The sequence below is a fragment of the Schistocerca nitens genome, chromosome 5 (assembly GCF_023898315.1).
Source record: "Schistocerca nitens isolate TAMUIC-IGC-003100 chromosome 5, iqSchNite1.1, whole genome shotgun sequence".
Lineage (NCBI taxonomy): Eukaryota > Metazoa > Arthropoda > Insecta > Orthoptera > Acrididae > Schistocerca > Schistocerca nitens.
The window spans coordinates 401,329,235-401,356,578 of record NC_064618.1 but is presented as its reverse complement, the minus strand read 5'-3'; the positions used below and the strand labels follow the sequence as shown (position 1 = coordinate 401,356,578).

The 27,344-nt window shown below is 44.5% G+C and overlaps 1 protein-coding gene across 4 annotated transcripts in view; it reads left to right on the top strand.

The window, feature by feature from the left end:
* The window catches only part of LOC126259776 (nocturnin), a 419,155-nt gene that overhangs the window by 256,460 nt on the left and 135,351 nt on the right, over positions 1-27,344 (top strand). Inside the window, exon 1 of one of the 4 annotated variants that reach the window (XM_049956784.1) lies at positions 10,821-10,871. The exons of the other annotated variants lie outside the window; for them this stretch is intronic. The gene's annotated coding sequence lies outside the window, so the exon portion shown is untranslated. Of the gene's footprint in view, positions 1-10,820; positions 10,872-27,344 lie in introns of those variants that run through there. 4 annotated transcript variants of the gene reach the window in all.

Sequence of the window (27,344 nt, the reverse complement as noted above, 5' to 3'; positions counted from 1 at the left end):
CGTACCACTCTCTTGGGGACCCGTATTTCCCCCATTCCCCACCCTTGGCAGATTGCAACTTTCGTTATTGCATTAGCCCCCATTTAGCTGATTGGCAAAACGAGCGCAAATGTTTTAGGCAATAGCATGCCTCCCATACTGTAGTAACATTTGAGGTTAGAATATACTGCTCGTCCCCTCGAAATAAGAAAAAATCAGATGGATTTACAGAACTTTGCTGCTCTAAATCTCAACCTCCAAACTACCGAACGTTCTGCGAATGAAGTATGATGTCAGCTGATGAGCAGAGCAGATCTCCTGAAAACGCGGCAACTGTTCACCAGACTTCAGTAGGCATAGAGACAAGCCAGCAAAACCCCAACTCTTTAAAGAATCGAACTCCCATGTGTGAAGCACATTTTAGAAATGAATTAAAGTATTAAATATTTGAAGTTAAGTATATAAGCGAGAATAAGGTTAGAAAAGGTTTTCAATTACGTTTAAAGTTTGTCGGAAGTCGCTAAATCCTCTCGTGTTTAAACCCTGGATGAATGCTCGAGGCCTGTTCAAAAAATTGTGGAACATTCGTAATTTCGCGCCAGTGGTGTGCTGGAGCGAAATGCGATGTGGATCATCGCACCGCTGTGTTTAATGTTAATTGCCGTAACTTTCATTGTTGTATGTCTGTTAGTTACTGTTCAGTGCTGTATTGAGTAGAACGGTGTGTCGCACAGTTTGCGAATTTCGAGATGGCAGACCAATGGGTCTGGATTAACTTTTGCGTGAAACTTAAGAAAAACTCTACAGACACACACCAAGTGTTGCGGGAAGCGTACGGCGATGAGTGCTTAAACCATACTCGATGTTACGAATGATTCACACACTTAATGACGGAAATCAAAGTTGACCGCCGGCCGGGTGGCCGTGCGGTTCTAGGCGCTTCAGTCTGGAACCGCGCGACCGTTACGGTCGTAGGTTCGAATCCCGCCTCGGACATGACTGTGTGTGACGTCCTTAGGTTAGTTAGGTTTAAGTAGTTCTAAGTTCTAGGGAACTGATGACGTCAGATGTTAAGTCCCATAGTGTTCAGAGCCATTTGAGCCGTTTTTTTGAGTGATATATGTGGATAACCTGGGCACAATTTGTTGCGAATAGCGTCAGTAGCAAATAACTAATAAATCAAAACTTCATGCCTGATGCTCAAGTAATACCGCGTGAACAGCAAAAATGTAGTAAGCGATAATTTTATTCCTTGAGCATTTTGCGAGGGGTGTAAGCGAGAAAAATCTTTTTAAAGGTTTTAAATTACGTCTGAAGTTTGGTGCAAGTAGCTGAGTGCTCTCATTCTCAAATACTGCATTTAGTGTAGTCTCAGTAACTTTCGTATTGTGGGTTACGCTGCTTCAAAACATGTACAGGGTGTAACATATGTAGATATTTCTGTTGCTGACTGAGGACAATGTACTGAACAACATTATATCAGTATTTACGTCATTTACAGACTATTAATTACACACACATCAAAAAAAGTTTTGTATCACCTCGGTTCGTAGAGTTCTGGAACATGTAAAGAAAATTTGATTAGAGATCAACATAAACATCACTTCCGCCCTTTATATTGCTCATGAAAACCACACATTGCATGTTGTACCGCCATGCAGCGAGACCTTCAGAGGTGGTGGTCCAGATTGCAGTACACACCTCTAATACCCAGTAGCACACCCTCTTGCATTGATGCGTGCCTGTATTCGTCGTGGCATACTATCCACAAGTTCATCAAGGCACTTTTGGTCCACATTGTCCCACTCCTCAACTGCGAATCAGCGTAGATCCCTCAGAGTAGTTGGTGGCTCACGTCGTCCATAAACAGACCTTTTCAATCCATCCCGGGCATGCCCGATACGGTTCATGTCTGGAGAACACGCTGGTCACTCTAGTCGAGCGAAGTCGTTGTCCTGAAGGAAGTCATTCACAAGATGTGCACGATGGCGGCGCGAATTGTCGTCCATGGAGACGAATGCCTCGCCAATATGCTGCTGATATGGTTGCAGTATCGGTCGGAGGATGGCATTCGTGTATCGTACGCCAGTTACGGCGTCTTCCATGACCACCAGCGGCGTACGTCGGCCCCACATAATGCCACCCCAAAACAGCAGGGAACCTCCACCTTGCTGCACTCGCTGGACAGTGTGTCTAAGGCGTTCAGCCTGACCGGGTTGACTCCAGACACATCTCCGACGATAGTCTGGTTAAAGGCATATGCGACACTTATCGGTGAAGAAAACGTGTTGCCAATCCTGAGCGGTCCATTCGGCATATTTTTGGACCCATCTCTACCGCACTTCATGGTATCGTGGTTGCAAAGATGGACCTCGCCATGGACGTCGGGAGTGAGGTTGCGCATCGTGCAGCCTATTGCGCACAGCTTGAGTCGTAACACGACGTCCTGTGTCTGCACGAAAACATTATTCAACGTGGTGGCGTTGCTGTCAGGGTCCCTCCGATCCGTAATCCGTAGGTAGTGGTCCTTCACTGAAGTAGTAGTCTTTGGCCGGCTTGAGCGAGGCACGTCATCGACTGTTCCTGTCTCTATCTCCTCCATGTCCGAACAACATCGCTTTGGTTCACTTCGAGACGCTTCCTGGCACTAACTAACAATGTGGACGCGATCGAACCGCGGTAGTGACCGTCGAGGCATGGTTGAACTACAGACAACACGAGCCGTGTACCTCCTTCCTGGTGGAATGACTGGAACTGATGGGCTGTCTGACCCCCTCTGTCTAATAGGTGGCGCTCTTGCAAGGTTGTTTACATATTTGGGCGGGTTTAGTGACATCTCTGAACAGTCAAAGGGACTGTGTCTGTGATACAATATCTACAGTCAACGTCTGTCTTCAGGAGTTCTGGGAACTGGGGTGATGCAAAACCTTTTTTGATGTGTGTTGCTATTACAAGTCGTGTATTTTTCGGTTGATTAGTACCCCCAGCTATATGTGGCAGAGCAAGCCATTAATGCTCATTTTCCCCTGGGCAGCATGTCAGGTGTAGATGTGTGGACATGTGGGTGGAAAGCAGTTAGTCTAAGTGACAAGTATAGTCCACTTGGTGGTGCGATATTTACCATGCAGAAAACATCATGTCGTAAAGTTTGTCATATATTTTAGGGAAGATTGTTCGACGCGTACATATTAAGGTACGACACATAAAAATATCTGTACTTATGGCAGTTACAATTTGTACATCTACATCTACATGGATACTCTGCAAATCACACTTACGTGCCTGGCAGCGGGTTCATGGTACCACCTTCACAATAATTCTCTATTATTCCAATCTCGAACAGCCCACGGAAAAAACGAACACCTGTATCTTTCCTAGCGAGCTCTGATTTCCCTGATTTTATTACGATAATCATTTCTTCCTATGTCAACAAAACATTTTCGCATTCGGAGGAGGAAGCTGGTGATTGAAATCTTGTGAGAAGAAATTGCCGAAATGAGAAACGCTTTTGTGTTAATAATGTCCACCCCAAATCCTGTATCATCACAGTGACACTCTCTCCCCTACTTCGCGATAATACAAATGTGCTGCACTTCTTTGAACTTTCTGGATTTTCTCCGTTAATCCAACCTGGTAAGAATTCCATACCGTGGAGAGGTACCGCAAAAGAGGACGGACAAGCTTAGTGTAGGCAGTCTCTTTAGTAGATCTGTTACATTTTCTAAGTGTTCTGCGAATAAAACGCAGTCTCTGATTTGCCTTGCCCGCCCTGCCCACAACAATCTCTGAGTGTTCTTTCCAACTGAAGTTGTCCGTAATTGTTGTTCCTAGGTATTTAATTTGATTTACGGCCTTTAGATTTGACTGTTTTCTCGTGTAACCGAAGTTTAACGGATTCTTTTTAGCATTCATGTAGATGACCTCACACTTTTCATTATTTAGGGTCAACTGTCAATATTTGCACCATACAGATATCTTTTCCAAATCATTTTGCAGTTTGTTTTGATCTTCTGATGACTCAGCTGTACATACAGTTTGTAAATGTATTACCTGTTTTACTATATTAAACGTTAACATAAGTTTATACATCTTACTGAGTAGATTATGACAGCTTTTTAAATTTTTAAATTTGGCCAGTAATTATTGTAAATATTGGAAAATCAAAATTTTGTTGGCTCTGGAAGTCGTGAGTTAGCAAACAGTTACTGCGACTGTGTAGGAGGGCCCAAATGGTTCAGATGGCTATGAGCACTATGGGACTTAACTTCTGAGGTCATCAGTCCCCTAGAACTTAGAACTACTTAAACCTAAATAACCTAAGGACATCACACACATCCATGCCCGAGGCAGGATTCGAACCTGCGACCTTAGCGTTCGCGTGGTTCCAGATGTAGCGCCTAGAACCGCTCGGCCACTTCTGCCGGTGGAGGGCCCAAGGTTAGCCGTTTAGGTAATATGGATTCCTCCATCATAACTTAATTCAAAGCAGGGACTGCACACTTCAATGGCTAGTGTCTTTGGAGAGACTAATATGCGTATTTAGTGGCTTTGACCACACTGTATATTTTTAATTTTCATTTATTGAGTCATGGACATTAGTGGGAGAGTTGATGAACAAGTCTCTTTATTTCACGATGTTTAATGCATCTTTATCTACATTTATGATACACACTAGCGCCACACCCCAGCTTCTCATGGGAAGCACTAAGTACCTCCGGTCAGACGGCTTGTCTGGCGTAGCGGTGATAAACTGTACATTCAGTTTTCCTCGTGAATTAGTTTGTCCATCCGTGAAATCCGTAATAAAATCCTTACATTTGTTACTGAGATTAGGATATACATACAGACAGAAGAAGGCGGCGAGGGACTTCAGTTCATCATAGTTGAGCCAGTTTGCATGAGGTGTTTATAAATTATGTGCACAAACCGTCGTTGTGAATCAGTCTATCTTACAGTAAAACCGTATCAAAATCCCTAAAAAAGTTTCTCATGCTAGCTTTCACATATAGACAGAATGATGCGGCGGGGGATTTTTGTTTATAACGTGTAGCGATTATTGCGTTTGTGCGTCTGGAACTCAAAGGCCACTTGAGATTTGTTTAATAGAAAGTTTTGTGAGCTTTGAACTCCTTAGATTCAGAGCTCCACCACAAGTAGACAAGAAAGGGCGAGGTTCGTGTATATGTGTGTGTGCGTGTGTGTGTTTTAAGAACTCGCCATTATATTTGCTCTTATTGATTCGAAGACCCACAAAAAGCCTAATTCCGAGCTACCATATAGATATATCGGGTGTTCCTCCTAAGAGTCATCAGGTACATTTTCTCTCGAGTTTCGGCAAATATCCGCAATTTCGTTTTTACAGTATGTAGCTGGGGTCAGTTCAAACGACTACCGTCCATGACGTCATTCATGTGACGCCCATATTCGACGGGAAGTGTCGCTCTGTTTCCCATTACAATCAAAATTATTTTTAAAAAGGAGTTTTCCATGCCCATTCGACAGAGTGGTGCCAAATTAGTCTAGTGCTATATTTGTTTTGTCGATATGCATTAACAGGGACGTAAAACACGAAAGATAGCTAGTACTACAGCAGTGACTAAGCAGCGCTGCTGCGTGGCGCGTGCTGTCGTTGCTACAGTTCTGATTACTCTTCGTGTTTTACTGTCTCTGTTGATATCATATCGATAAAGCGAATATTGCGCTAGACGAATTTGGGACAGCACTATCGAACTGCCACGTAAAATAATGGTTTAAAAATCATTTTGTTTGTAACAGGAAACAAACCAACCCTCTCCGTTGACAGTGGGCGTCGCACGAAGCATGTGATGAGCAATATTTGTTTGGTTAACTCCAACCACACGTTGCACAAAGGAAATTACAAATACGAGGCGCGTTTAAAAAGTCTGTGCAAAGTACGAGAGATGGCACCACCGGTGCGTATCGAGGTCATGTTTAGTTAGTAGCATCTTTGGAAAGAATGCACACCAAGTTTCAGCCATATTAGTGTATTTCTTTCTATTTGGCACTCGTGTGAATCAAGGAAGTCGAGTGATTCTCAAAAACTGGACGAAAAAGAATTTTGTGTGGTGATTCAACATAACTTTATGAAAGGCAAAATGCCTCAGGAGACTAAAAGAGAAGCATGATATATATTACGGTGACTTTGCACCTTCGATTAGAACAGTTTATAATTGGTTTCAAAATTTTCGGAGTGGCCATATGGGACGCTTTGTGGAGGTTAAGACTCTAGAAATCATTGATAACCTCCATGATATGGTGATGGATAACAGAAGAGTTAAGGTGCGAGAGATTGCTAGTACTGTGGGCATCTCGAATGAACGGGTACATAATATTTTGCATAAACATTTGGACATGAGAAAGCCATCCGCAAGATTGGTTCCACGATTGTTCATGCTTGACCAAAAACGGAATCGTGTGAAGTGTTGCAAGGATGGTCTGCAGCTACGCAGGAAGAATCCGCAGGACTTTAAGCGTCGTTTCGACACTGTGGATGAAACATGGATACATTACTATACTCCTGAGACCAAACAACAATCTAAACAGCCGGCCGGAGGGGCCGTGCGGTTCTAGGCGCTACAGTCTGGAGCCGAGCGACCGCTACGGTCGCAGGTTCGAATCCTGCCTCGGGCATGGATGTGTGTGATGTCCTTAGGTTAGTTACGTTTAATTAGTTCTAAGTTCTAGGCGACTGATGACCTCTGAAGTTAAGTCGCACAGTGCTCAGAGCCATTTGAACCAACAATCTAAACAATGGGTTACCAAGGGAGAATCTGCACCAAAAAAGAGACCATTCCTTCGGCCGGAAAGGTTATGGCGACTCTCTTTTGGGATTCGAAATGGATAATCCTAATCTACTATCTGGAAAAGGGTGAAACTATAACAAGTGCATATTATTCATCGTTATTGGACCGTTTGAAAACCGAGCTGCAAGAAAAATGCCGGCTATTGAACCGCAAAAAGTCCTTTTCCATCACGACAATGCACCAGCAGTTGTGGTCGCAAAATGAACTGAAATAGAATTCCAGCTCGTTTCACATCTCCCCTATTCTCCAGACTTGCCTCCCTCAGACTACTATTTGTTCCCCAATTTGAAGAAATGTCGGTACAAAGATTTTATTCAAACGAGGAGGTGTTTTCAGCAACTAATAGCTGTTTTGCAGACTTGGAAAATTCCTATTACTCGGAAGGGATCAACAAATTAGAACAGTGTTGGATGAAGTGTAAAAGCCTAAAAGAAGACTATGTCGAAAAATAATTTTTTTTTTTTTTTTTTTTTTTTTTTTTTTTTTTTTTGCACGGACTTTTCAAACGCCCTCGTATCTGCCGAAACTCGAGAGAAATGCGCCTGACGACTTGTAGGACAAAAAATGTTCAAATGTGTGTGAAATCTTATGAGACTTCACTGCTAAGGTCATCAGTCCCTAAGCTTACATACTACTTAAACTAAATTATCCGAAGGACAAACACACACACACCCATGCCCGAGGGAGGACTCGAACCTCCGCCGGGACCAGCCGCACAGTCCATGACTGCAGCGCCTTAGACCACGACTTGTAGGACACACACTCTGTGTACGCGCTACTTGTCTCTTAAACTACATCGCTGTGAGAGTGTTTGGAGCCTCGCCATCGAGAAATTTGTAGGTAAATTACCGCATAAAACTAGGCTCTCAACATTATTCGTCTGGATGTTTGGACACCGAGGATTTTGCTGTCAGAAGTAAAACTAAAGCCAGTACTGTGCAAACAGTTTTACGTTTTCCTCCCCACCTTCAGGAAAAAAGAGAAAACCACCGAATCAGAGAAGTATGTGAGAAGTACAACTTGCGATCTACGATGCATTTTACTTCCCACGAATATCTGCCTGACGGTAAAGGTACTAGTTATGATAAAGTTTTAATCGTTTAAACGAATAGTTTTATTCATTCTGAGACAACATTCACCTAAGGCATGGTTCAGTTTTCATAAAAATCTGACAACACATTATTGCAAAAGGGACCTTGTTTCAGGACCAAACACAAAATTTTTCAAGTGCTCACAAGTTTAAAGCTCGCATTCGAAACTAGACGAAATGATAGCACTATATATGGCTCGTTACAATAGCTTCGTGATGTTAAACGTTTATAATACATTCCCCTTCTTGTCGTAACAACGCTTCAGTACCTATTATGTGTGAGAATCGGCATGATGAATAAAAGCCATTTAAAAACCCTTTTTTAACGTTATCTCACCCATCCCACTGCGTTTAGTATGTGTTGCGAAAAAGGGATTTTCACTTGAGAAATAACGTACTGGATTTAATTCTGGGACACTACGTCCCGAGGTAAAGATAATTATGAAACCCTACTGCATGTATACGTAATGCTTGTCTATATAATGCCCTGAAGTCTTCCAACGAGCATTTCAGAGTCCAGGAACCCAGGGCTCAAGAAAGGGTATGCAAGGTTTGGAAGTGTGACGTAATAAGAAGGCCTAGACATCGGCAGGGATGGAGGGGGGGAGGGGGGGGGGAATTGGGGAGAGGGGTCAACTCATCAACTCATGTAGACCACCCCCCCCCCCCCCCCAATCCAAATGAACAAATTTTTGTGGATTCCCGTGTAAGAAGGAGATGCAATAAGTAAAGCCTGATTTCTAAATTCAGTCATAGATTCACCTGAGCGAATTACTGTCCCATCTGTTTACTCCCTGGAACGCACTTGTTGAATAACATTCTCAGTCACAGCGCAAAGACTGCATCGCGTCACACAAGGACAAAAGAAAGCTAGCTTCGAAACAGAAAAGAAGTTTGAAGGCGGCTGTAGAGGGTATCTCGTTCTCACCCCTTCATATTTCAAATTGTAACGAACAGGAAGAGCACATGCTATGAAAACTCTCATGCACTCCCAAATGACAAAATACTGCGTTGTTTCCCGTCAAAGGAGATACTAATGCGCACCTCATTTCATTTCAGACACGATCAAATTCTTTGAGACAATGGATGAATCTGGACTCATGTTTGTAATCAGCGAAAATAAAATACAGCAAATAACTTTCTTCAGGTACCCTGATTTTTACAGGTCGATGACTTTCGACATATATACACAACTGATAAGAAACATGTTTAGCATGTATTCAGTATTATTTAAAGGAAGCTATATGGAGGTACAGATTGTATGGTTTCGGCAGCACAGAGTGACACCTAGAGCTCATTCGAGTGTTTCGAGATGAATGTTCATCGTGGATGAGCATGTTTGACCATTCACCCAAATGGGAGCGAAGCGGTAGATACAGTGCAATGCTTTGAAGGGTACATTGTCGGTACAATACAAGTAAAGCAGACTGTGGAATCCCTGAGCATTGATCATGTTCGGCACACGATCAGAACTTAATTGGCATCGTGTCGTTCCAAGCAGACTGCTAAAGTTGTATTGTTATCTAAATAAAATGGGCTTGGATGGAAGCTGAACTACTTCTTACATTTTCTGTAGTAGAGTATTGTGATAATACACGCATCGTTGTATTTGTGTCTTGCTGTACGTTTCAGGATGTGGCTTTTTTGTGTTTATCTTCCGTAAACTTAAGCAGTAAAACACACTTCTCTCTTTTTTCTCTTTTTCTGTCTCTTTATCGAACTTATAACTGCTAAGCTTCACGGATTTTCCGTTGTTCATTATTTGCTCATCTTCTTCTCGTTGTGTCTCGTTAATTATCCTATAGGCTTTGAATGGAGGCATCTCATAGGTACTAGGGTACAAACTTAAAATAAATAGTTAGTCGGCATCATAACATCGTATCTTGCCTAAATGAACTTTGCAATGCATCTCTACCCATTATGCACAGGAACATAACAGTTCTAAATCCACCATCACGCACCATTTTGAAGCAGGACTTTCGTGTAGCAGAGCAGCAAATTTAGGCGTTTGTAGAAAGTCGCCTCTGATGATGATTTGAGACCGAAAGCAAAACGTGTGTGGTGTAAATAGACATCGTAATTATTAGCTGCACAACATATGGTAACGCAAGCCGAACGAATTATTGTACAACCAGATGAAGATAAAACAAGTCAAAACTACGTGGAAAAGGATGGGTTTGCTGTTTAGCTTTCGTAACTCATCAGTGCACTATAGTCCGATTCACGAACGATGGCCTTTCGCACTGGTCGAGCAGTATTATTGTGGGAATTGCTTTCTTGCCGGTTTCAAGCGACAGTTGCGGTACGTGCATGCACGTTCTTTGTGGTTAAAGAAAACGCGTTTCCTGCATATTATGTCTCTCGCTAACTTAGGTAAAATTTGTCGCTTATCACGAATATTAGCGATGACAACTCGCAACAAATGGAATAAAAATTCACCAAATATTCTCCATGATCACGTTTAATATTCGCACTGTATACGACATTCGCAGCAGAACGTTCAGATCACTGCTGAAAGCGCACTGGCTGTTGCGAACTGCGTGACGTAGGAGCGCAGAACAAGCCGAAGATCGACCATCTTTCGTGACTCCAACTAGAGATTATTTTCATTCCAAGTAATGGAACAAAATATTACCTGCAGCATACCTCTTCATATCACATTTGCTTGTTTTACGTTTATTCAAATTTTAATTGAGAACAGACATTTTTATTCGTTGATTTCATATTATACAGTCCTTTAATAAAGGTCGAATCAATCTTAGATATCGACGTTCATATAATGTATGTGCCGTGGCAAGAATCGACGCTGGTATAAGGATGTAGTTTCCATAACCGACAGTAGGTGGCAGAAGCGACTGAGCTTAGACAGTAGCGCACCTGGCGGCCAATTGATTAGTGAGCTTGCGAACAGCTGCTTGCAGTGTAATGTCGGCGGTTCGGTAACAGCAGTTGTTTCGTACGTCACGGCCGAATGCAAGGTTAGTGTTTGCGCAAGAGAGTGTCTGAAAGAACATTTCGTATTTTTAGGCTGAAGTCGACGTTTGTGCCAAAAAATTCTATTCATTCTATCCGCACAGAATGTAATGTGTTCTTCTGGGAGAAAGCTACACACATACCTGTTATTTTGGAGACGAAAATTGGAAAGGTGTTGGTTGTACTTCAAATATGCTTTATAGCTTGTTCTGTACAGCATGCGAATGTGATAAAATGCACTTTTGAAATAGCAAGCACTGATTACAAAGCATGCTTTTTTTCCACGAGCCTCTGAAATGAAAATCATCTTGTACTTTGCTCATTGTACTTCCTACTTATAAATTGTATATTATAAATAATTCATCAGTGCCTCAAGAAAATGCAGAAAACAAAACAGTATTCTACAAACGTGTACAGTATAAAATATATGTACAAGCTTACACCCTTATCTAATTATATCTGATAAGTACCGGTACGGAATTTTAATGGGACATTATTTAGATGAAAAATGATTTCATATAGGACGATTTGTAAAATGTGGTTTTATAGTTCAACAAACAGAAACGGTGTGGACATAAAGTTACTTTTCAATACTTTGTACGGATTGACGTGGTGTCTGAGGGAATTATTGGGGTTGTCTGTTACTTCAGCAGTTTAGGCTGCTTACTCCCATTTGTAGAAAAACAAAAATGTTAATTTTACCCCTAATGCGCCTGTCTACAAATAGTTATATATCTTGACTCTAAGCAATCGTAATATCTAGTTGGAAAAGATTTATGAATCCATTTAGGTCTTTTGAAAGACCATAGGGTCATTCTATGTCAACTCAACCAATTTGAGAAAATGTTCCAGCTGATAGTCTCAGATGTGGCTGAAGTTTAGCACACCAATGCTACCAAGTGTGGAACACTCATGTACAAAATTTTAAGTTCCCCTCCCAAAGTTCCAGAATTATGGCTTGTGAAAGAAGGTGGCGTGACCCGGAAATTGCAACCCGCACCTGGCAATCTATCTTCAGACCCAACTTCAGGTCTTAATAACTTTGGAACTATTCCGCACAGTCCAGTGAAATTTTTACAACCCAGTAACATCCACTTAGAGAACACACTCTATGAATCAAAACAGCAACAATATATTTCTGAGGGAAAATAAAGAATCCCGAAATGTGATTTAAAAAATGTAATACGTTAAAAGGTACATATTGTAGGTGACCTCTATGCCAAATATAATTCACTCAAAAAGGGTATAAATCTTTTTGTGGTGTCAACTGAACTGACATGGAATGACCCCATAAGAATTTATTTTGTAAGTGGATTCAAACATGTGGTACTGCTAAAACAAAACAAATCAAACATACAAAATATTTAGGGCATGAGAATGACACCATATGGTCTTTAAGTCTCCATGAGCCAGCGTAGCAGTCGAAACAGGAAATCAAAACCCGTTACACTGACGTGAAAGATACGAAAGGTAGCTCAGAAAATTATATCAGGAATCATTGATGAAACAGGCGATACAAAGATTAGAAGCAAGATGAAAGGGGAAAAGAATACCGATTGAATAGCGAACAAGGAAACTCTTACTTCTTCGCCAAAGGACTTCAAGTCATACACTTGTAATAGTTTTCCTTGACTGCCATATGGATCGTAAAAACTACCCTTAGTCAGCACAGATAAAAATAATTAATACGTCCACACTAAGTGACCTAGAGACATTTCTTAAAAATTATCTGAAACGGGAAATTGTTAATTTAGGAGCAGTTTATTCGAAAGACTAAGGCATCGCTACCAAGATATCTGCATACTTCTAGGATTACAATCAGTTTGCCAATGATATTAAATTCTGTCATTTATAAGGCGGAACATTTCAGCGACTTTCTTACTTGTTTGACTTACATTTACTAATCGATGGAGGCGCAAGGATGGGAGAGCAAGGTGTTGGAGGGTGGCCGGGTGCCGTGGCCACTGGCTCAGCTGGGCCATCATTCAGCGGTCGCCAGCCAGCACGTGTGCGGCACTGCAATCGACCAGGGCTCGCTCGTAAGCGTTTCCTGTCCCGCCAGCTTCTGTCGTGTGGCGCCGTGACTGGACTCCACGACTGACCCGAGTGTCCGTTTGTTCGCCCGGCGCTCGATCTATTCACTTCTATGGGCGGCCACAAAAATTTATGCGGGAGGGGACAGGATTCCAGACTTGCCATTTGTTATACCGGTATCAGAAAACTTGTGGAATTCTTGTTGATTATTACAAAAATAGCCAATAAAACTTCCCCCGATTAACACGTCCATATGTGAAGAAAGAGGAAACAAACATTAAAAACGCTTTTACAGTTAAGAAATTTTAGTTTTCTTAAAAAACTTTATATCTGATCACGTTAATGAATTTATTGTATTATTTTCGTGCCTTTCATTTCTGAGGTTGACTCGCATAATTAATTATAAAACGTGTTTTGGAAGCTACGTTTTTGGGTTGTTTGTGTAAAATGTAATCTGGGCCAGCACTCGACGAGGTGAATTTTGGAAACCTTCCAAAACAGTCACAAATTCCCCAGTACAATCTACTCTTAAGATCCTAGGACTGAACCACGACGACTTTCGTCGCACAACTTGATACAGTATTGTGCTAATTAACAACTGGCCTATTGATTTCATAGCTTTATGTCTACTTGTTGTGTTCTATTCCTATGGAAGTTGAGGAGGTTACATTTCTTGAAGTGAAGATCTTTTCGACACTGACTTTTCTCAGTTTTCCCCCTCTTTTCTAGCACAAAAAATGATATTTTCTCTTTCCGGTTGTTGCATTTCGGTCCATAGATGAGTTACAGATGAACACATCAACAAGTAGCAATACTGTGATGTTCAGAGACTACTACAAGCGCTCTGTGATTGTACAACTGAATGTGGTATCAGCAAGTCGTGACGGGTCTTCCTCGACCACAGACAAACGGTAAACTACTGTTTTAAGTTGTCCGGTGGGTGAAGTCGTCATCTTTGTGGGAATTGAAGACAAATTTGGGCATGTTAATTTTATGCTGGGAATAGTCACCGGAATTCGCGCACCACCATGTTGGAATGGCGTCTTTCTGGAGCCCAACGTAAACAATGTCAGTGTTGTGTCGATTCCCTAAGGTCTCGACACAACGAGTGGCTAGGTGCACGCGAAACTAACGCAGACGGGCGTAAATTCTGAAACAGGAGACTGGATGAAAAACTATAAAGAAAAGAAGAGAGATTGTCATCTACTTAACTTTTAATGATGTTCTTCTTGTTGAAATACATCTCTTGCATAGTAGTAAGCAATTAGCAATGATACACATGGCGCCTTGCTAGGTAGTAGCGATGGACTAGCTGAAGGCTATTTAATCTGTCTCTCGGCAAATGAGAGGAAGACGTGATACGTCTTGTCGCAAGCTATGTCGTCCGTACAACTGGGGCGAGGTCAAGTCCGTGTCTTGTGACCTGCCCTGTGGTGGCGCTACGTTTGCGAATACACAGTGGCGACACGCGGGTCCGACATGTACTACAGGACCGCGGCCGATTTAAGTTACCACCTAGCAAGTGTGGTGTCTAGCGGTGACACCACATTCCTCCCCCGCAAATCGGCGAACGGTCGTGAGATAAGGCTTCCGCCCGCCGTGGGGAGGACCCCATGTTGACGTATGCGATGAGGTGGGGAGCCTAACAACAGGCGAGGCTGTGCCACCCGCACCCGGCCATTCGGTCCGAGGGGAGCTAGGAAACGCCTGCAAACCTAGTCCAGGGTGCACGTCAACATGAGGTGTTTGCGCACGGAATGATATAAGAGGAGCCGCGGGGTCGACCTCCATGTGGTCGGAGCACCCGACGGGCGAAGACGACATCTGGTCCGGAGCGGGCAAGAAGTCCATGGCGGAGGACGGCTGGTCACGGGAAGCAAGCGGCGGCGCGTGACCCAGGGAGGCGCCATGCGGTTGCAGCAAAGCGTCCGCTGCGGGCGGCGCCGGCGGCGGCTGCGGCGGCGCGACGCCATGAGGCAAAATGGAAGGCATCGTCGGTAACACCTGGGGATGAGGCGAGCCAGTAGATGGGTCCCCAAGGCGCTGACCGGACGGCTCCGTCGCTGAAAGCAGACGGGGAGCGGCAGAACCCAGGCGACGACAGAGGCGCAGCTGATTGAGATGCCGACGCACCTCACCAGAGGCCCCCAAAACCAAATACATCGCGCGGCCGAGGCAGCGAAGAATGCGCCCTGCGAGCCAACGCCGTGAACCGCGATAGTTGCGATAATAGACAACGTCGCCAGGAGCAAAAGCAGGAGTCTGCCGCTGCACAGGAACCTGATGTGGCGGATGCAGCAAAGACATCAGAGTTCGATGAGGACGACCATGGAGCAACTCAGCCGGCGAGCGACCATCGCGGGGCTGAGAGCGATATGAGGACAAAAAGAGCAACAAAGCGTCCTCCCGAGAATGCGACTCTTTCAACTTCAACATCTGTGACTTGAAAGTCCGGACCAATCGTTCCGCGGCACCGTTTGACTGAGGCGAAAACGGCGCGGATGTCAGATGTTGAATACCATTGGCCTTACAGAACGACTGAAATTCTGCGGACATGAATTGTGGGCCATTGTCGGAAACAATAGTCTGCGGAAGACCTTTTTTGTTACAGTAAAAGCAAATAGCTTGGCGTGACGGGCAATTTTCACGCGAATGTCTAGTTGCACACCGCGGGCAAGATTTCACTGCATTTGCTTGCTTACGCGGCGCACGTGGTTGCAAGCGAGGCGGCCGCTGCGAAGTCGGGCGCGAGGGCCGCTTAGCGTCCCGTGCAGCGGGCCCGGCGGGCCGATTAATGTGACACACTGCTGGCGAAGTTTCAAATGATTCCTGAGCAAAGTCAAGTGTGTCTTGCCTGTCCAATATGTCTATCACTTGTTGCAGGGAGGGATTAACTAGCTTCAAAATCTGTTCCCTTATGCGAACATCAGAAACGTTCTGTGCAATTGCATCACGCACCATAGTATCTGAATATGGGAGGCCACATTCACAGGCAAACGCGCAGTCTCTAGTAAGTCCTTGCAAAGTTGCTACCCACTCCCTATTAGTCTGACCGGCCGTACGTTTTGTACGAAAAAACGTATACCGTTTTGCAACAACATTAACTGTTTCTTTGAAATAGGCATCTAAAGCCGACAAAATTTCCTCGTAGGTCAGAGTTGCTACGTCGCGTCGGGGAAACAATTTCACTATCACACGGTAGGTAGACACACCGACACAAGAAAGCAAAAACGGCTGCCGCTCTTTACCTTGAATTCCATAAGCAGTGAGGTGGAAGTTGAACTGATCGGCCCACTCAGTCCAGCTTTCGGTTGTGGCCTCGAAGGGCCTAAATGGCGGTGCGACAGCGTTGTGTGGCTGCGGTAGCGAAGAAACGGCTGCCGCCGCATCGGTTTGCAGCGCACGTTGACCCTGGACGAGCTGTCCAAGGGCTTCCAATAACGCCTGCGTCTGCTGATTCTGCAAGCGAAAAAATTCGGACAGTACATCTGGAGAATGCGGCGAAGCCATGACACAAGCAAATTAGAGCAAGTATAACACAAAGACTGCAACGTGGGCGCGGCACCACTCCTCGGCGCCAAAATATTGTTGTGTCGATTCCCTAAGGTCTCGACACAACGAGTGGCTAGGTGCACGCGAAACTAACGCAGACGGGCGTAAATTCTGAAACAGGAGACTGGATGAAAAACTATAAAGAAAAGAAGAGAGATTGTCATCTACTTAACTTTTAATGATGTTCTTCTTGTTGAAATACATCTCTTGCATAGTAGTAAGCAATTAGCAATGATACACATGGCGCCTTGCTAGGTAGTAGCGATGGACTAGCTGAAGGCTATTTAATCTGTCTCTCGGCAAATGAGAGGAAGACGTGATACGTCTTGTCGCAAGCTATGTCGTCCGTACAACTGGGGCGAGGTCAAGTCCGTGTCTTGTGACCTGCCCTGTGGTGGCGCTACGTTTGCGAATACACAGTGGCGACACGCGGGTCCGACATGTACTACAGGACCGCGGCCGATTTAAGTTACCACCTAGCAAGTGTGGTGTCTAGCGGTGACACCACAGTCAGGAAGGAACAGAACAGTTTGGGGACTATTTTGGAAATGCTCTGTACATCTTGACAGTCACCTGGAGTGCAGGACAACGCTGAAATCACTCCCGCGCCAACGAATAGACATACTTTCCCGTGAACTGCCTGTGTAAGAATTCGGTACCCGAGATTCCAGAAGGGGCAAGCGCCCCTTCTTGCCTCCCCTTTGAGGACGCCTATGTTCACTTCACTAACATCGATTATTGACGAAGAGCAATCAGGCTGAGCTGGAGTGGCTTGACTTGAGTGTAACCAAAACAACTTATCTACAGAGTGATTTTTTTCCACCGTGTACAAAGTCCTACCGTCCCCACATGTCATGCTCTAGCGCGCTCTCCTGCCATAGTAATCGGTAATGTTGTGTCTGATTCGCTTCTCTTGCTGACTCACTTTGTACTGGATGTGCTGCAGCTTGGTACACAATGGTTCCGTATTCCAATCAAGAGCATGCCGACATGGTGTCTAGTTTCGTCAGGCAAATGGCACCGGGCAGCGGTCAGCAAGGTAGTATCAGGAGACCTGTCCCCGCCGACAACAACCACAGCATTCAGTCTTTTAAACTGTGTTTCGCCGTTTGTCTGAGACAGGGTTGTTTCAGGAAGCAGGAAATCATGAACGTCGTACCCGAATGTTCGGACACCAGACTTAGAGGAAAACGTGATTTAACACTGTGGAAGGCGACCGCCGTGTCAGTACCACGTAGTTGGCCCGCCAGTACAAAGTAAGTCAGACGACAGTGTGGAACATTCACCATGGCGATTGTTACTATTCTTATCACTTACAGCGTGTGCAGGACTTACTAGCGACAGACTTTCACATCGGTAGCGGCTTTGTCACTGGTTTCTTCACAACCGCGATTCTAGGATTTGTGTCATCCATCTTACTCACAAACGAGTGGTATTTTCAATTTTTATAACAGTCGTCTGTGGGATAAAAAAATGGTTCAAATGGCTCTGAGCACTATGGGACTTAACATCTGAGGTCATTAGTCCCCTAGAACTTAGAACTACTTAAACCTAAATAACCTAAGGACATCACACAGATCCATGCCCGAGGCAGGATTCGAACTTGCGACCGTAGCGGTCGCGCGCTTCGAGACTGAAGCGCCTAGAACCGCTCGGCCAACAGGGGGGACCTCTGTGGGATAGTATGCAGAACCGCCATGGTATGGTGACAGCGAATCATCAGCATCGGTGCAGCGGGAATGTGTGGGCCGGGATAATAGGCGACCATATTTTGGGACCAGTGTTCCTCCCACGTCGCCTGAACGTTCGATGTTTCTTGCAGATGACTTTGCCTCCCTTACTGGAAGATGTGCCACTGATGATTCGAAGGACTATGTGGCTGTTACATGATGGTGCTCCAGCCCACTTCGCCGCTTAAGTCCGGACGCATCTAAATCGTGTCTTCTCTGGACGATGGATTGGACGAGAGGGTCCAATTGCATGGCCTGCTCATTCACCGAATCTCAACCCATGCGATTCCTGGTTATTGGGCCATCTTGAAAGTATCGTGTATGCAGAGTCCATTCCAGATGTGGAGACACTGGAGCAACGAATTCATGCTGCCTTTGACACTGTTCGGATGTAGCCTGACCGATTTGAACGTGTGAGACAGAACATACTACGACGCGTACACGCATGCGTTGAATCACATGGAAACCATTTTGAAGACATACTGTAACTGTGGCTGCATGGTACAGCGCGTATTAGACCGCAGCCTCTGTAACAATGTATGACTGAATAAATGGTCTCTAGCACGGAAACCATGCATTTCCGGACAAAGTTCATTAGACGTTTATTGTTCCGTATCCTCTCATCCATCAATCCCTAGAGTTTGTACACGATGAAAAAAAAACACCATTGTACTGGGTAATAGGACAGCTTGGCTGTTGAAGTGGAAGGGTAGCCCACAACATAGTCAGACAACAGTATTCACAATTACAAGCACCCAAGCTTTAATGATCTTCCAGCAATACAGTCTCTTAACAAATCTCAATTAAGCAAGGACATAAACTTGGTTACAAACATATGTTAACCTTCAACCAGTGAATAACCCCAATAAAGAATTACCCATCAATAAAGCGTAGATAAAGGACTGCTTTACAAGAATGCTTAAATTAAGTAAAATCATGAAAGCTAAGTTACAAATTTTATGTTAAGTTTCAACAGGTGAATAACCCCAGTCACAAACTACTTAGGAATTTACAGCAAATAAACAAGTTTGATTTGTTTAACCAGAAGGTAACTGCCAAGTCCAAGCGACCGAAGCCACTCAGAGCGGACGACCGCCCCAACGCTGGTCATCAACCGACATCGTCACGGACCAGTGGCCACCGTGCTAAACCGGTAAGCGACCGACAGCAACACAGGAGTAACAGTGACTGAAAGTCGGCGTACGCCTTACGAAACACGGCACACCCTGAAGCGGGAGCAGGCACAGCTGACTAGCGGCCATACAACCGCGAGCAAACAAATCTCACGCCGCCCGTACTAACGCGGGAAATGATAGCGAGCGACAAGACGCCACGCGCAAAGCAGCAACCGAGCCTACCCCTCGACCACAGAATGTGCCTTGTCTATGGTAATACAATTTATAGCACACAAGAAACGATTTAATAATGGCAGTAGTTCAACGCAAGATCAGTTAACAGTTAGGTCCAGTAAAGATTTACCAACGGATTTACCTTCAAACCAACTTCCGGACCACAGGCGGAAATTAGTAAACTTGGGATAAGTTTTCACCAGACCGATAAACAAGAAATCAAATTAAACAGTTGCCAAAAATACAGTCACGATACGCAAGCCCTTCAAGACCTTGCTATCTTACTCACAGGTATCATTAACGGCGAAACATACACAAATGAATGACAAGAAATTCACCATTGAAAGCAAAAAACACACCACAAAGGTTAAATTAATTAATTTGCAGACGGGCCAGTCATTGAAAGCTCAGTTCCACAAGGTTAGGACTAACCTCACTCGGCAGCAATACATTTGTGTGCGTGATAACTAGGTTGCCCAAACAGGACTCCAAAACCCGAAACAACAGGTCACACATTAGCTGTCTTGTTCTCGGATACTAGGCACCACCGGGCTAAGTCAATCGCGACGAAAAAAAAATCTCTGAAAGTATAGCTGCCTGCAGCAAAACAAATGAGTCAGGGTGCATGAACGTAAAGCACAAGCCACTGTTCCAGCCGGAGCGTAACCTTTTCAATGCACATACGGACAGAACAACACACGTGGGCATAAAGGGAGCAGCAGATGCGTACCAGGCAAACTATCCTGCGCCAAAATACGACCCACGTCACGTCCACAAACCGGAGCCCTGCTCCCGGAGCTGGTGTCTGCTCGCTGGACTGCCGCAACTCTCTGTCCCCCGGAAAGCGATGCTGACTGCCGCCTTGCTCAACGCTCCCTTCTCGGTCGTGCACAACTACTCTTCTCTTGTCACCTCAGAGTGCGGGCGCAATGTCCGTTCTCCCCTGCTGGGCGCCCCAGCCTCCCGTACTCGCACTCACTCCCTCGTTAGGACCCGCTCCGACAGGAGGCGCTCGCGATCGCACATAGTGCCAACCTCAACCAGAGGAGTAATCGATAGCGTCTTACGCCCGAGAGCCGCGCCAAGGCTCAACCATGTATAAAGGTAATTGTGTAATTACTTATAGTTATATTCGCGATACCTTACCTCATCTGTATGCTCCTGTATTGCTGAAATACACGCAGAAAGGCGGAACCTGTTTTTGACGATTCACACTCGCATTTTGCACACGTGAATAAATGCTCATGGAACGAGGTGGCTAAAGGTGTTTGCTCATTAAAAAGAACAGTTTTTTGCATGTGGGTCTGAACTTCCATAACCCAGACACTGAGGTCTCGCGTCTTTTCGTCTCGTGCAAAGCTGTTACCCAGATGACCTCTGTAAGGGCTAAGCCACGAACTAACCTGAACTGTTCCTTTCGCCGATCAGACGGAAGCACGTTCTCTTTGCAACATTCCTGCTGCCACCCATATAATTTGCTTATCACTTAGAGTTAATAGTTAGTAAACAGTGGAAGACGGAATTAGTGCAGAGTTTATAAAATGTGGTGGCATGTTTCTGAATTTTAGGGTGCTGTATTTCTATATCAAGTGCTGATTACAGAAGGAAATTCCAGATGAATGGGGAATGCCTTTCTTACATCTCTCTTCAAAATACGAAGTAGAAATGAAGGTGCAAGTTGACGAGATACAAGTGAAGCAGATACAGAATACAGATTGATCTGTAAGAGAGAATAAATAAAAAGAAGCACATTTTTCAAAGAAGCAGAATCGTTTTAGAAAATGTGTTCATTATAAAACACTTGATAATTAAAAGATGAGATATGATAATCAAATCCACATAGCATGCATAGATTATATGAACGCGTTTTATCGAATAAATTGAGTCCTCAGGTGCATAAAGCAAGTACGAGGATACGCCAGGTATATCATTCTCGTACTGAAAGACTTACCTGTATATAAAAATACAACAATAAAGATTAAAACTGGCTCAAAAAATCTTATAAAATCCAAGTAAATGAGTTCACATGGGATCACTTCCGCACTCTCCGTTTTGAGGAAGTGCAAATTTTTGGTTCGACCTGTTTTAAAAATCTCATACGTTACACGAACAACCAATTACTAATTCGCTGGTGACCAGTTAACTGCATGCGATGGCTAACGTAAACTGCAAGCCACTCTCAATAAGCTGAGCTAACTGTGCGAAGAATATACTATGACAATCACTGCAAATTATACAAAAGTAATGTCTTCTAGAGAAGCCAATTATATAAGATCGAAAACTGTCATGAGTAGATAATAAAGTAATGAAAACTATCTTGAAAATCTAATAGGTTATCTGTAAGGCCAAAATAATGTAAAAAAAAACTCGAAAAATTCCAATTTATGTATGGCACCGTAAATAGGACTTGAGAACATAAGATGATGAAAGAAACTAAAATTAAATTTTATAAACTGTGGCGGTTACTATAACCCTGCACGACAGTGAGACATGACCACAATGAAACAACAGAGAAATTTATTAAAGCATAAGATGCCTAGGACCACTAGATGTGGCGACAGCGGACCCACCAGCATAAAAGGAGGCGTGGAGTATTGTGTTGTCAATAGAGAAGCAGGAACAGCAAATGGCTCGGTCAGGAGAGTTCAGTGACTTCGAACGTGGACTAGTTGCGGAATGTCATCTGAGTAACAAATCCATAAGGGACATATCGAGCCTTCTAAAGCTGCCACGTCGACTGTTGGGGACGTCAGCGTGACGTGGAAATGCGAAGGAACGACCACAGGTAAACAAAAACCTTGCAGACTTCATATACTGACGACAGGTACCATCGAGCATTGAGGAGCGTTGTTTGGTAAAAATCGCATCAAGTCAGCAGAAGAAATCACTCGTTAGTTGCAAAGTGCTATCATCAGTCCAACTAGAACTATAGCTGCGCATAAACATTTGAAAAGAATGGGGTCGAGCAGACGGACAGTGGGTGACTGGAAACGAGAGATTTTGAGTAATGAATCACACTATATCCTGTGGCAATTTGGTGAGTGCCTGGAGAACTTTAGCTGCCATCTTTTATAATGCCAGCAGTGAAGTACAGGGGGAAGTGGTATTACAGTATAGGGGGTGCTTTTGTGGTCAGGGTACACTCCACTTATTGTGATTAAGGGAACACTAAATGCAGGAAGACGTGGACACATCTTACGGCAGCGTATACTGCTTATAGTAGAGAAAGAGTGGGTGTTTCTATCAGCACGACATATGCACTCTGTCACAAGGCAGCATCTGTGAGGCTATTTTCTCTGGAGAATAACATTCCTGAAATGAACTTGTCTTCCCAGAGTCTCGACCTGAACCCAAATGGAACATCTTTGAATGATGTATAGACACTGGTGGAGAAAGTCAGCTGCTGCGGTCTGGAGTGAAGTCGGTGGTCTAACTCATGCCGAAGGTTGAAATTCATGGTGAAAACCTTCAGCTGTGTTTTATTTTGCATGGTGCTACTAGTTTCGGTCATGGACCATTTTCAAGCTTAGCAGGAATAAATGACATGAATGTCACACCATGATATAAACGATTACAAGCTGCTGTTGCAGGTCAACCACAGTCGGTATATTGCTGACAATTTTATTGACTATGGTTGGCCTGCAAAAGCAGTTTGTAATTGTTTACATCATGGTATAACATTCCTGCCATTTATGCTAAGCTTTAAAAATGATGTATGACCGAAACAAGTAGCACTGTGCAAAATAAAATGGTGTATGACCGAAACTAGTAGCACTATGCAAAATAAAAGTCAGCTGAAGGTTTTCACGATTAATTTCAACCTTCGGCATGAGTTAGACCGCCGACTTCACTCCAGATCGCAGCATCCACCACCACTACCTTGGATTTCGGCTGCTGAGGAATAATGGTCTGCGGTTCTCCACAGCAGTTCAGGCACCAAATGAAAGTGTCCGCAGCAGAACTGGAGCAGTCATAAAGGCGAAGGGCGGACGCACCGACATTAATGACCAGTAATAGGTGACCAGATACTTTTGATCAGATAATGAACAGGTAAACGGAAAGGTAATGTGGAAACGGTGCCAGAGCGGCGGTTAGCACAACAAGCCATGAAACACGTACCACGTGGGAAAATAAACCTCGAGGTACCCAAGAAGGGATGTCTTGAGTAAGGCTGAGCCACGAAGACGGGACAGGCGTCGAGCCAAGTCCATGAAAGTAAAGATATGGTGGCATGATTATAACGATCATCCGAAAGGGCAAAAATGTCACTGTAACGGCAAATTATATCAGTATATCCGGCGATATACAGTGAGATGACGAAAGCCATGATCTTACTTTTAATGTCGTGCCGGACCTGCTTTTTCTTGGCGTAGTGCAGCCATCTCAGGGGCTCGACAAATCTATGGAAGTCCCCTGTAGAAATATTGAGCCATGCTGCCTTTATAGCTGTCAATAATTGCGAAACTGTTGCCGGTGCAGGATATTGTACACGAACTGATCTCTCGACTACATACCGTAAATGTTCGATAGGATTCATGTCGGCTGATTAGGGTAGCCAAATCATTCGCTCAAATTGTCCAAGATGTTCTTCAGACCAATCACGGACGATTGTGGCCTGGTCACATGGCGCATTGTTATCCATAAAAATTCCATCGTTGTTAGGAATGCAAACGGTCTACAAGTAGCCGAACATAACCATATTCAGTCAACGATCCGTGTTAACACACCATTCTAGAGCCACCACCGACTTGCACAGTGCTTCATAGACAACTTGGCTCCATGGTTTCGTGGAGTCAGCGCCACACTCGAATCCCATCATCAGTTCTCACCATCTGCAATAGGGACTCATCTGACCAGACCACGGTTTTCCAGTCGTCTAGAGTCCCACCGATATGGTCGTGAGCCCGGGAGAGGCGCTGCAAGCAATGTCGTGGTGATAACAAAGGCGCCCGTGGCGGTCGTCCCCTGGCATATAGCCCATTAACGCCAAATTTCGCAGCACTGTCCTAAGGGATGGGTTCGTCGTACGTTCCACGTTAATTTCGAAGGTTGTGCAGTTTTGCTTGTTTGCTGACATTGACAAATCCACGCAAACGCCGCTGCTGCCGGTCATTAATTGAAGGCCGTCGGCCACTGCGTTGTCCGAGATAAGAGATGACGCCTGAAATGTGGTATTCTCAGCACACTCTTGATACTGTGAATCTTGGAATAATGAACTCCCTAGCGATTCCCGAAATGGAATGTCCCATGCTCCAAATTTGAGCAATTTGTTAACATCGAGTATTGATTTAAGTGTCAGGAAGTCGTTTTTGAAAGTATTTGTATCGAGTGTAGCCATGTATGGAAGTGAAACATGGACGATAAATAGTTTAGACAAGAAGAGAATAGAAGCTTTCGAAATGTGGTGCTACAGAAGACTGCTGAAGATTAGATGGGTAGATCACATAACTAATGAGGAGGTATTGAATAGAATTGGGGAAAAGAGGAGTTTGTGGCACAACTTGACTAGAAGAAGGGATCGGTTGATAGGACACGTTCTGAGGCATCAAGGGATCACCAGTTTGGTACTGGAGGCCAGCGTGGAGGGTAAAAATCGTAGAGGGAGACCAAGCAGATTCAGAAGGAGGTAGGCTGCAGTAGGTACTGGGAGATGAAGCAGCTTGCACAGGATAGAGTAGCATGGAGAGCTGCATCAAACCAGTCTCAGGACTGAAGACCACAACAACAACATGCTCCAACTACCATTCCGCGTTCACAGTCTGTTAATTCCCGTCGTGTGGCTACGATCGCGCCGGAAACCTCTTCGCAAGGATCATCTGAGTACAAGTGACAGCTCCGCCAAAGCAGTGTCCTTTCAAGCTCCGTGTACCCGATACTACCGCCATCTTATGGTCGTGTCATTATTCCATGACCTTTTTCGCCCCATTATACTCGTATATTTTAATAGTGAAATAGCAGGGGAGTATTGTGCAGGAAGCTAGTTTTTCTCGGACAATAGCGTACCGCTTGCGTGGAGCCGTTGGCCGCCAAAGGGAGCGTGTTGCACGGGTCTGGGCGCGGCCCGCGAAGGCCAAGCTCGTCGGGCAAGGAGAACCAGTGCCGGTACGCATGCACCGGTTCAGTTACGTCAGCGCACGCTTACCAGCGGACCCGCCACTATAGCGGTAGCGCCGGCGTTCCCCCTCTCTTTCTCCTGCTAACAGCGGTGTAACAAAAGAGCGAGTGCTCATTCGTATGTGCAAGGTAGAAAATGGTTCAAATGGCTCTGAGCACTATGGGACTTAACATCTGACGTCATCAGTCCCCTAGAACTTAGAACTACTTAAACCTAACTAACCTAAGGACACCACACACATCCATGCCCGAGGCAGGATTCGAACCTGCGACCGTAGCGGTCTCGCGGTTCCAGACTGAAGCGCCTAGAACCGCTCGGCCACACTGGCCGGCTCGCAAGGTAGAGAAGAACTGCGTGAGCAACAGACCCAGTATCCTTTCAGAACACCACGTAAACCCAAATGACGAAGGCTCGTCTAGAAATCGAATTTTGCCCTACTACACGTGCAGCAGTTGAAGTCGCAGAGGCTTCTAGGTACGTCAATTGTCGCCGACGCTGCAGCGTGATCTGCCAACATTGGCCCACTTACCACGCTAACAAGGAGATGGTTGATGTTTGCCGCTGGGACTTGGGTACCGTACTTTGGTCATCATAAGATGAGAGAAACGCGTGCGTGGAACACTGTTAAATGTGGCGAGTAACAGGTTACTCTTGATGTTTTTCGCAAGTTTACAGAGAAGAATCAGCTTTGAAGTTTTCTGAGTAGGATATTTGATTACTGCACGCCTAGTTCAGTTTACAAACATAAACGCGATAACTCAAAAATGGTTCAAATGGCTCTGAGCACTATGGGACTTAACATCTATGGTCATCAGTCCCCTAGAACTTAGAACTACTTAAACCTGACTAACCTAAGGACATCACACACATCCATGCCCGAGGCAGGATTCGAACCTGCGACCGTAGCAGTCGCGCGGCTCCGGACTGAGCGCCTAGAACCGCTAGACCACCGCGGCCGGCTAAACGCGATAACTGGTCAGCAATAGTAGCACATATACAATGGTGTCCTTAAGCTCTTGGAAGTAGATCCCACTTATGTATTACATATCTTATTACTGTGTTACTATAAATTAAACCTTTAGATATGCTACTGGACTGACAACTATCCACGTGAATTCTAAAATTTTCCCGCCGAATTGAATGTTCAAACAAATTTCGGGCTCGCAGCCGGTCACCGTATAATTCATCCCACGATATATTGGGCACCTGCCAGCCATCTTCAGGTGAGCCATCGAAGACTTGTTCACCCGAAGATGGCTAGCAGGTATCCAATCGAAATAATGTGGGATGAATTAAACAACGACCGGCTGCAAGCCCAAAATTTGTTTGAATGGCCATCAATTTTTTTTTCTTAATGATACTTCAGCTATGTTGTTTTTATTTCAAAAATCGTGTACAGTCGTAGTCTCTGTACTGTTGTGCTCTGATTGTCGCGCTGTTAATACGTAGTGTGAAAATGGCTGACTCTGCTACCTGCTCCTTAGAGAAATACTTGCGTGGGACACTGTTAAATGTGGCGAGAAACCGGTTGCTCTTGATGTTTTTCGCAAGTTTACAGAAAAAAATTCGCTTTGAAGTTTTCTGAGTAACTATATTTACTGAACTTAGGATATTTGGTTACGGGACGCATAGTTCAATCGGTAGCGTTGTAGAATGGTAAACCTATACAAAGTGTGGATTGATGATTCGAATCATGAT